Raw genomic sequence first — 12496 nt, forward strand, 5'->3', positions numbered from 1 at the left:
GAGCTGAGGCAGCAGGCACTAGATAATTTCCCTTTTCACACAAATACTGCTGAAGTTGGGGAAACGAGGAGTGGTGACCCAGAGGGTGAGGTCCGGGAGACAAGCAAAGGTGAATGGTGGCACCCGCTTCCCCGGTGTAGGTACAGAGAGAAAGTAATCCTACAAACCCTTTCTCTGATTGATCTGTTGCCCGGGTTGCAGTGAGATCTCTTTGTCCCTTCTTTAGCCAAGAAGCAGGATCTGTCCCCCATGCCACCACATATCTGGAAGGATGTATGCTATAATGTTCACTATGCCTCTAAAACGGCTCACCATCTAATAAAGCCCATTACGCTGGCATCATGCTACGAATGGGAACCCCAGACAAGCCCACTGATGGAGCATTTTCATTATTGCTTAGACACAGGCTTAAAAACCCAAGGGAAAGGAGGGCGAAGCAGCTCCATTGGCAATGGGCACTGGCCAATGCCGTGGCACCTGCCTTCCCATAAATGTTTATAATCAGTTCTGCACGTCTCTGAAATGTGCCCCCTATGGTTACTGTTCCCACTTGAGCAATCTACCTCATTCTGGTAATTTAATTCATCAAACAACGTGTGGTTTTCTCAGGTATGAGGCATTTTAAAAGCAAGATTCTGTCCCCCAAGGCAAAGGGCCTCATTGACTTCCTTGACTCCTGCTAGTTTAAGGAGTCACATTGACCGCACTTGGACTTGAGAGTCAGTCGCTGGGCAGGTGAAACCATTCTGTGAAGCTTGAGAGTAGTGCCTACAGAGGAGAGGCCTTCCAGATCCCAAATCTAGTCAGAGGGCTCAGTTCCAGTCTTATACACACTATTTACCTTTTATAATCTCTTTGCCCCAGTGTATATTTTCCTTGGATCCCTTTCAGGAGATCAGGATCTCAGGGCCCCTGGGAACATAGGATGCTTGCTGAATGGCAAAGATTCGGTGTCTGGGATTTTCATGGCTAGCTCACTTCTCATAGACACTTGTCTGTGTTAACTTAGGAGGTGAGCATGGCTTGGTGACCTCCTTGGCTTGTTTCCCACTGGATTTTCCTCCAGGACTCAGCTCAGTCCCCAGTCACTCTGAGCAATAAACCTCTCACCTTGTGTTTGTGAGAGATGAGTTTTCTTTTTCATGTATCTTTCTCCCTGAGATAAGGTAGACAGAACAGAGCCAAGCCTGTTTCCAGGCTTCGACACCCAGCAAGCTGTGTCTGGCTGTGATACAGGCACTGTGAACCGAAGGCTGTGTGTTGTCAGGTTTGACCCCAGCACAGGGTTAAGTAAGCTGTTTGATTTTCCTGTGGAGATTCTATAAGGTGCTAGAGATCTCATTGATCAGTTCATAGCCTTCAGCCCATGGGGAAAGATCTGGAGGCTGTGGGGTTCCCATTGCCTTCCTGAGAGTCTGAGAGTTTGAATGGAGACAGTGGCACTTCAACTTGCCCATCCCCAAGTGCCACCAAGAGAGGTATTCAATATGAACTCCAGAGTTTCCCCCTTCAGAGGTGAATTCAGGCAAGCTGGCACAACGTGGAATTCTATGATGTATATATTGGTGTCCAGGCAGCTGACTCAGATGATCTTCCAACTATGGGAAGATGGTCCTAAATGTCTGGATTAAATGTCTAGAAACCCAGATGTCAGGCTGGGACAGTATTTCCTTTGACCTCTATGATGATCTAGGAAATAGATCCCAGTAAGCATCGTCACTATATAAAGAAGGTTTATTGGTTGTTGTTGTTATTGCTGTTGTTTTGATTTGGGAGGGTTGTTCATTTGTTTGTTTGTTTTTGAGTCCTGGACACACAGAGACTTGAGGGAAGAAGCCAAGCAAGGTAGTAGGCTTGGTAGCTGTCAGTCTCCATCAATATGTACCCCTCACCTCACCTCCCCATCATCTTTCTCCTGTTGCCTGTAAGAATCCTGAGGGGCAGGGCTCAACAGCTGCCTCTGTCCCCAGCAGTGATAACTCACCTGCTGGGACAGTGGCTGGTTGGTGTTGATGGCTTCTTGTCACCTTATTAAAGGAGACTTTGGGCCATCATCTCAGTGAGCATCACTAACAAGCAGCATTCTTCTGAGACCCAAGGGAGGCTCCTCGTTCCCTGAAGCAGAAGGATTTACATAGAGATGAGGAGTGGAGCCTGTTGTGGGGAGAGGGTGGAGGGGCTCCGGAAGAGCTTGCTTGGAAGGAGACTGCTTTTCTAAGTTCCCCACATGACCTGCTAGCTCCCATGGCCTCTCAAAGCTCAAGTGGCCTCTGTGTTCTAGGGAGCTTGCTTGTTTTCCGTCTCTGTTCCTGGTCTGAACTAAGGAAGGTATCAGGAACCACTGGCCCTTCTTGCCTTTCTTATATTTATGGTTGTGAGCCTAGCCTTTAATGGCTGAGCCATCTCTCCAGCCCTCTTGCTTTTCTTCAGAAGTTGCTGTGGGCTTGAAGGCCTCCTCAGCTCTTTCCCCCAGACAGAGTGAAGAGCAGGAGATGGGCACTTTAGGCAGTCAGTTTCCCAGGAGAGAGGAGCCACGGGACCCAAGGGATGAAACTGTCAAACATCAATGATCCAGCATAGTATAGAGAGGACACAGTTGGATTTTAAGGTGGTTTTCATAATCCTGACCCATGTATCAAGTCAGGGACTGTGGTGTGCCAGAGGCCCAGAGAATGGACTTCTGCAATGGCATGCTGAGTGTCAGTGACATAACGGGAATTTACCAAGAGCTGTGGGAATTCTCTCCTGTCACTCCATTGTTCTGTAACCCTGAGCCCCCCCCCCCCCCCGTGCCAGGCGCCAGGGTAGAGGAGTGTCTAGGTGGGCTTAGGTAAAGGGTGTTGCTCAGTGCTGTTAACTGGAGGCCCTGAAAGACTTTGCAGAGGTAGTGGGCTTTGGTCTAGAACTGCTGGTACAGCCTGGGGTATGACATAGATGTGGACAAGCCTGGTAAAAGGGTCCAACAGGGTAGGGCTTAATGTACACCCAGGAACACTAAACAGTGTGGACTCAGAAGTGGGAAGTACCTCCTGAGACAAAGTGAGTGCAGTCTGTGTCCAATGGTGTGGATATTTGTGAAGTCAGAACAAAACTGGGAAAAGATGACAGGGAGGAAAATCCACATGTATTTAACTAGCCAAAAAAAGAGAAGAGAAAAAGAAAAGAAAAAGCTAGCGAAAAGAAAGGAAGAACGGGAAAAGAATAGGGAGGGGAAGACAAAAGGAATTGCACTCATTTTGAGGGGATTGACACATGTTCATTTTTAGTTAAATGCTTTGTTTACTTACCATCCGTTCCTTCTTTCCAATGTCCTCTATCCCTCTCCCAACACAAGCTCTCCTTTCCAACTTCATGTACTTTTTTTTGAAAAATCCCACCAAGTTCAATTGGTGCCGCTGGGTATAGGGCTACCTACCAGGGCATAGGCAATCTACCCAAGGCCAGAGCTCAGAAGAAAACTGCTACTCCTTCTCCAACAGCCATCACTGCCAAAAGCTCCTCAGCCAGAGTGGGGCTTTGTGATCCTCTCTCCCTTCCAAGTTGGAATTTTGACTGGCTTGGTCTAATGCAGGTTTAGTAATGCAGCCACAGCCACTGAGTCCACATTATACTGTTGGTGAGTGCCGCATCCAGAAGACATCTTTTTGCTGCAGTCCTCCCAATCTCTGGCTCTGACAGTCTTTCTCCCGCCTCTTCAGGGATGATCCCTAAGGCTTGGTGAAGGAGGCATAATATAGATGTCTCACTTAGGGCTGAATACTCTAGCATCTCTTACTGCAGTCTGGTAGATCGCTGTATTAAAGTCAATTTACTGCAAAACAAACTCCTCAGTGGGTTGAGAACAGCCCAATCTGAAGGTGCAGGGAAGTGAGGTCCTAGAGATCAATGTTTAGTCACATCATATATATTTAATTCTTTGAAATATATAATCTATTTTGATCATAATCACCCACAGCTCCTCTCATCAGCTTCTCCTAAATCCACCTCCACCACCCTAACCCCCAATTTTGAGTCCACTTAAATTAAAAAAAAAATCCTATCAACTCCAACATGGGCTGTTCATATACTTTTAGGTGTGAGGCCATTTGCTGGAGCTTGATCAACTTATCTGGCAGACTCTCCCTTTTCTAGAAGCCTCCTCAGTGAGGGCTGGGGGACTCACGAGCCCCTTCCCCCTTCATGCTAGAATGTTGTTGACTGGCTTGGTCTTGTGCAGCCTTGTCACAGCTGCTGCGAGTTCATGAGCACAGTGGTTCTGTCATGTCCAGAGGACACAAAGGTTTCAGACTGATCCTCCCCAACTTCTGGCTGTTAAACATTCCTGCCTCCTCTTCCACAATGGTCCATGAGCCTTGCTGTGCACAAGAGTGCACGTGTGCATGTGTGACATAGATGTCCTATTTGTGGCTGAGCACACCGGCCTGTGAGTTTCTCCACTAACCACTATCTACTGTACAAAGAAACTTCTCTGATGAGGTTTAAAAGCTGCACCAATCTATGGGCAGAGAGACATAAATTTAGAGAGCAGTTTAATGCTATCTCCATTTATCAAAGTAGTAGTTTAAATATATAAACTAACATGTTCACCTCCAGAGACTGTTAGCTCCCTAACCATGGACTCTTGGGTAGATTTGCAGTAATAGGCATGTGTTTCCTCTTGTGTAGTCATCCTTAAATGCAATCAGAAAATAATTGGTTACTCCATAACATATGTGCCACTATTGTACCCATGGGCAAATTTTGTCATGTTGGTCTTTGCTGTAGTTTTCAAGGCTCACAGGTGGCTAAGACTGTTAATGACATTTCCCTCAGCAGCGCACATAGCACCTTCCAGTAGCATGAGAGTTAGCCATCAAGGGAGGAAGCTTCCTGGTCCATATTGATTTTACCACATCCTATTTCTAACATACATAATATCTTCAGCAATAGGCTCATATCATCAAGTTCAGGCATACAACCAAGACAACATTTATTCTTAATGATGGTGTTCATTCCTTTATTTGTTTTTGTTTGTTGATCTATTTATTTACTTACTATTTGCTTTAACTCACCATATAGCTCACACTGGGCTCAGATTTGCAGCAGATCTTATAATGATAAGCATTCCCCCTGCCTCAGCTTCCTGGTGCTGATATCGCAGGCATGAACCATCACACACAGCTATAATTCAGTCTCAAGAAATCAAATTCGGGCACGTTTTCCCAGGGTACTTCTTCTGATTATATCCTGAGTGGGAACAAATATGTGTTTGTGTTTTCAATAGGGAGCATTAAAGAGTTAATATCCATGCAGGATCTGAGGGGTACTGCTACCAACCCCCCAGTGGCAAATGGAAGAATTAACACAGCAGGGGCTGCCATGGTACAAAAGTTGTCCTCATCCTGTTTAGGGATCCCACGCCTCCCTTGGAGGGGAGGTGCACAGTTCATTCTTGCAATGTGACATGTAAATACATACTTCACATTTAAAGGTCAAATGTTCTGTTTTATCATGCACAGCCACATTTAAGGACTTTTTTTTAAAACCAACTGATATTTTAGTATCAAAGGCTTATGTGTACACCTTGGATGAGTGTGCTCTTAGGACACGTGGCATTTTCCATGCCCCCCCCCCCCCCACACAACATGCCCAGTAAGTCTGCATAGTCACCGTTATATTTATTCCCTAGTATGGAAGTAGAGCACATGGTCTGCTGGCTTCAATGGGCCCAGAATCCCTATTTGGAGACAGGCAGTCTCAGGCTCCAGCTACCTCCATAACACCCAAAGAGAACAGGTTTGGGACGGAGAGCACACTGGAGGCCATCACAAGGATGTGTGTCTGGGTGACAGGAGCCAGTTGCTCAGGGCTGGCTAAAACCCCCAACACCCCATCCCCAAATACCCAGCTTCCCATTGCATTCCTTCAGCTGCTCTGTTGCCAAACCTTTGCGTGAATTATTAATAGTAACCAACCCGCCCTGCTCGAGAAAGCTTTGGATGCCAAGTTTCCTTGCAAACTGAACTCGTTCCAAACCTCAGCCATCCCATTGTACAAGAAATGTGTAAACACAATCCCTCCTGGAGCACAGGGGCATTCTCATGGGATCTGGTGCCCCGCCAACCTCATCAGGAAACCCAGTTGCTCTGAGTTGCAAACAGTAATCAAAAGGTACCTTGCTTTGTGCCCTCTTGCCACCTGGGGCAGTTAAGTCGCTGTTGGATTGGATCGCATTCATTGCTAAGGCACTTCTGAGAGAAGGGATTGAAACCTTGTCTTCTGAATGTGAACCTCTTGTTTGGTGAGGATGCTTTTGGGTGGATGTAAATCTCCCTCTGGTGTTGTGTGGATGACAACAAACCTTATCAGCCATGACCATCCTCCCTCCCTCATGGAGGAAGCATAGTGGATTTACTTTGCCCCATATCCAGCACAAGAAGCTCCATTACCTGTAGGTGAGAGGAGAGTTGGTTGGAGGCTGAAGGCCACCCCTAGCATGCCATCCTGGAGGGCTCAGGTCACTAAGGCCCCAACAACCAACACTTTTATACTTCTGAATTTTCATATTCTTTTTGCTGTCTGTAAAGGGAGGTGAGGAGACTCATGCTGTCCCAGCTGGAGGCATCCAGAAAGTGGTGCGTAGATGACATAAAGGTCCCTCACGGCAAGGAAACGTCAAGCGTGCCCAGCACGGCTAAGGCTAGAACTTTATAAGGAAATGCACTTTATATCTTAACATTTCAAGAAAACTAAGATTTAGGAAAATAAAAGCTATTTCTGGTTACACTTGATTGGTTTCTATAGTGATATATAGCTCCTCGCTAGCAGATTCTTGGGGAAATGAACGGCAATGTATGTGTTTGTGGAGCCAGTGCTCCTCCCATGGGTGTGCATGTCCAAGAGTGCACACTACATATGGCAAACGTTCAACATAAACAGCTGAACACCATGCACCAGACAAAGGAAGCAAAAATCCAGTGTCTTATGTCATTGTAGTTTTAACTTTGCTTTCTAATTTGATGAACAGAACTATGGCTCCATTTATTCTTAAATAAAACATCACCACTAGCTCTCTTAGTGCGGCAACACAACCTTCCCTGTGACACACCTGCCAACAGCTGTGTTCCGCTGAAACAGGACTCAAGAGATTTGAATCCAAGGCCAATGCTGCCTGCTCTGTTTACAACGGCTTGTGTTTTGTGAACATATGTCAAATGTTGTAATATATTTTTATGATAGAATTGATGGTTAATACAAGGGAAATATATATATTGTGATTCTGCCCAATAAATATTCCTGTTATAAAATCTCACCTGTACTTGGCTGACCTAGTGTGGACACATTTTTGTGTATTAGCTAATTGCCAGAAATGCGGGCCTTTTGTAATTTCACGGTGGCACCAAAATTATTTTCTCTCTCTCCTCCTGTGGCTATCTTCCCATTTTTAGACCCTGTTCACTGCCTCTGGCCTCAGCCAGCTCTGACTTTGATGAATTCATCCTATGAGACTGTCTCTTAATTTGTGCAAATACAGTTGCCACCTGTCTCCCAAACACACCTACCATGGGAGAGGTCTGTCGCCTACTACTTCCAAGTACAATGTGTTTCAAGCCATCTATATTGCTGTAACAGAATCCTTGAGACTGGGTAATGTATAAAGAACATCACTGAACACTGGGAAGCCCAAGCCTGAGGGGCTGGTGTTTGTCATGGTGGAAGGCATCATATGGCAAGAAAGAGAGAGGGAGAGAATGTAAGAAACTGAACATGAGGCTTCCAGATCCCCATGTAGTTGGTGCTAACCCAGGCTTGAAGGTGGAGCCTCTTTATGTAAATACTTCTCATTAGACACCCCACCTCAAGACACTCCTGAATAGGGAATACAGTTTTGATCCCTTGCATCAGGGGAACAGATTCAAAGTGCAGCACCATGCAATCTTTAGCCTTTGGGCGGGTTCTCTAGGCTTTGCCAGGTGATCTATGAGCTGGATTCCAGAGACAGAGTTCTGGGAGGGGAAGAAGCCACCCTCTTGCTGCCATATTCTTGGTGCTGTCCTGGAGTTTCAGCCAGGTGTCCTTCCTAAGAGATTCAGCTGTGAGATTTTTCCCTCCCTTTCATGCTACAGAGACGGACCTCAGAGAGGTGAAGCAACTTGGAACCGGAAGCATGAATCAGGAAGGAGACTGTGCCTGCAAATGGGATGCCCTGGCCAACAGTGCCCGTCCTCAACACCAAGGAAGGGTTGAGTCACTTCAGTAGCAAGGTGCTGGGTGAGGGTATGGATCACCACAGCACCCTGTGTCCTGGGCCCTGCTGTGTCCCGGATGCTGCAGGGCACACATGAGCAGCATTGCCTCTGTAGCCCTGCATTCATTGCGCATGTGAAGATGTCGTTATCCCCAGCCTCATCTTTAGTGGAGATCATGCTGGAATGGAACAACATACACAAGGTAACAGAGGTGCTCTCTGAAGACTCTGGACTGGCCTGTCCCTTTTGAGGTTACCCTCCAGGAATGCTAGTGGGCTCCAAATCCCCACTATTCTTTATTTTTGTGATCTCCCTTTAACCTTGGTTTTCCTTTCCAGGCTTTTGGTCATCTTTAATCAGCCATGGTCCAAAAATAGTAAGTGGAAAATTCTAGAGATAAACAATTCACCTGGTTTCAAATGTATATGCTTCTAAAAAGAATGATGAAATCTCATGCCACCTTACTCTGTCACACCAGGATATGACTGAGACCTTTACATGTGCACTGTCCCTCACTGCCCATATGCTACCTGCTCACAGCTACTTAGTAGCCTCAATGACTGTCACAGTACCTATGAGTGCCTACGTTCAGGTAAGCCCTGTTACTTAGTACCAACCCCAAAGTGCAGGAAGAGTGATTCTGGCCATGTGGATATGGCTAAGAAAAGCCATGGAGTGTCTTGCTTAAGAAAAAAAGATAAACATCTCAACTTAAGGGAAGGAAAAAATCATTTGTCTGTGTTCCTAAGATCTAGTTGGAAAAAGGAAAGAATCTCTTCCTGGTGAAAAGGCAAAGGAAGGAAAAAGAAATGTATGCTAATTCTGCACATAAAACTGCAGAAATGGTGGGCGTGGTGCAGACGAAGAGTGTCTTAACTTCTCTGTACTCTCTGTGGCTTGGGCATCTATTGGGGGTGTCTTGGAGTAGACTTCCCAAGAGAAGGATAGATCAATGTCTTTTTAATTTTTCCAATTTCTGGTAAGTCTTATATGTATTTTCATATTCTTTGACGATTTCATACAAGCATGAATGCATTTGCATCCTACCCATCCTCCACCCTCCCTCCTTCGAGATGCGTGTTTAGAAGGGCTGGGCTCTAGCCTGGCTGCTGCCTGACTTTATTTGTCTTTGTACAAGACTTTTCTGTTTCTCAGCTCCAGTTTTCCCATCTTTAAATATAAAGCTGTGGAGACATTTGAGACATGGAAATCAATTAAAAAAAAAAAAAAAAAGAATAGCATTCAGAACTAGACCAACACCTAGATGGTCCATTGACTCCGCAGAGGTGCTAAGCCAAGCCAGTGGGGGAAGGGAGAGTCTTTCATCGAGTGGTACTGAACCAGCTGCACATCCATGCCCCCAAATAAAGCAAACCTGACCCAGTCTATCCCACACACTAGCTTCTCTTGAAACTCTCACAGACACAGATAAAAGGCTAAAGATCTAAACTTCCCAGAAGAAAACACTGCAGGAAATCTCTACAACTTTGACGTATATAAAATATGCCTTTGAAAAAAAAATAAGTGATGGTAACTGAGGGACTGGACTTCATTGCAATGGAAAATATCTGTTCCTGAAACAGCATTAAGGAAATCGAAAGAGCGGGGGCAAAATGGGGCATTTGCAATTCCCATGTCTGGCAGAAGAACTGCATTCATAATACATAAGAGAGAGAACTTCACAGAAATGGATAGACGAAACAAGCATGGCCAAAGAAAGGTATGCAAATGAGCAATGGCCTACAGAAGGGTCTTAATATCAAGAGCCACCAGGCCAATGGAAATTAAAGCGACAGTGAAGCACCACTCCACCACACACACCTGGGACAGCTCGGCCAAGAATGTGGAACCATAGAAAGTCACACGTTCTCAGAGATGCAAAGCGATATGCTTTGTTTGTGTGCATGTGTGTGGCTGTGGGTGTACATGTGGCTAAGGGTCCACTTGTAGCCGGGGTACATGTGTGGCTAGGAGTGCACAGGTGGCTGGGATTGCACATACGCATGTATGTGAAGGACACAGACTGGTGCAGAGTGTCTCCTCAGTCATTCTCCACTGCTTTAAAAAGTTTCTGTTATGCCAGGCGTGGTGGCACACGCCTTTAATCCCAGCACTCGGGAGGCAGAGGCAGGTGGATCTCTGTGAGTTCGAGGCCAGCCTCGTCTACAGAGTGAGTTCAGCACAGCCAAGGCTACACAGAGAAACCCTGTTTCAAACCCCTCCCCTTGAAAAAGTTTCTGTTACATTTTCTTATTACATTTTCATTTATTCTGTGAGCACATGGGCCTGCGCTACTTATGAGTCTCTCCCTCCACTATGTGAATCTCAGGGGATCAAACTCAGGTCATCCTTGGTGATGGGTAAGTACTTTACCCACTGAACCATCTCACTGGCTCTCCACCTCCATTTTGAGACAGGGTCACTCACTAACCTGAAGCTTACCAATTGGTTAGACTGGCTAGCCAGTCAGCTCTGGGGGATTTTCCTGTCTCGGTTTCCCTCCACCTGGGAGCTGGGATTCCATGCCCAGCTTATATGTGGGTGCTGAGTATCCAATCTTAGGTCCTCATGCTTGCACAGTAAGCACTTTTACCCACTGAGCCATCTCTCTTGTCAGCAAGTTCTCGGGACAGTAAGCACATACTTACATGAATGCAACCACAAGTCTTCTCGCAAGAGAAACAAAGATGTATCTGGAGACCTCTGCCTGCATCTTCACAGGAGCTGATAGCTAAGTAAACACTTGCTATAGAGTCTCTCTTTTTTCCCATTTACATGAAAATAATTTTAAAGACTAATCTAAAATGACAAGAAGTGGTCTGTGGTGTTGGGGTGATAGACAGCTCAGAGGTACATTGCAATATTTGGGTGTTCAATACAAACATGCTTGCTTAACAGCCCTGTTGCTTGTGTGGTGTGGACCGTCTGCAGGAACCCTTTCGATCACACTTAGCATGGTGTTTATTGCTGATTAGATGTAGGATGGCGTTTATTGCTGATAGACACATTTCCACCAAACAGAGAGCCTCATGAGGGAAGCTACCTGTCTCAGAAATGGTTTTTTCAGCTCCAGGAAATCTTGACAAATTCTCAGAATTACCTTCTCTTATCAAAATGTCTTCATTTCATTAAGAACTACTGAAAATTTCCCTCAAAGATGAATCCTTCATGCTAACATGTCTTCCTTTGAAGTAGGGTGGGCGGGATCTGTAGCCTTGTATGGGCCATGGGCCATAGGCTTTTAGCAATCTATAATACCAATGGATTCCTTCAAATAGCATTTTTGAAAGTAAAATATTTCAAAATTCAAAGAAAACTAATTTGTGTTAAAATATACTTGCTAAAATGTTCTTGAAGGTTACAGTAAAGTGATATAGATTGTTGCACTAAATGACAAGACCCAGGGACACTATAAACACTGTTGTGACCTTAAGCTATATTTCAAATACCTGCAGGAAGAGTAAGATGACAACACGACAGCTGTGGTTTCAATTGGTATTAAGGTCACAGCTGAGCTGATATCCAGACAGCCCGCTCCTTAGTGTGACAGAGGAGATTGCCACATCTCCAGCCAAGATGAGTGAAATTAAGATGTGACCTTCTATCTGACCTCACAGACTTAGCTATGTCTATAGAACCCCATTAGGAAACACGCTGATTTACTGGGTCACTTGCCCGGCAGATGTCTCCCAGTTCACCCTGAGGTTGGACCCTCACCCACATGAAGGTGGTGAAGGAAGCTGAAGATTGAAGCCAGGGGTCTTGGGGACAAGAAGGTACCAAAAGCCAGTCTTGCTGGGAAATGGAACACATGCACACACGCGCGCACGCACACACACACGCACACACACACACACACACACACACACACACACACACACACACACACACACACACACACACACACAGTTTATGCAGTACTGAGGGGCAAACCCAAGACTTAGTGATTACTAGGCATATCTCCAGACCCAAACGTATTTTAATAGGCAGGAAAATGTGGCCCAGACAAATAATGGACTCTGGTAATTACCTCAAGCCGGTAGATGCTTGAACCATGCACCAGCTTTGCAGATAGCAGTTTCCAGTCTGACCCTACCACAGAGCCACCTAGACAACTCAGTCAAACAGAATATGACACTTCTCTTACGCCTTTGAGGTCAGTGTCCCTGCAGAGGGGCCTGGCATATGTTGGGCTGAATACAACTTAAGAGAACAATTCTCATGTGTCTCAGTAGAGGATGGATGGGGACCTCAGATGCTGCCCTGGA

This window comes from Acomys russatus, chromosome 5 (genome assembly GCF_903995435.1).
Source record: "Acomys russatus chromosome 5, mAcoRus1.1, whole genome shotgun sequence".
Taxonomy (NCBI): domain Eukaryota; kingdom Metazoa; phylum Chordata; class Mammalia; order Rodentia; family Muridae; genus Acomys; species Acomys russatus.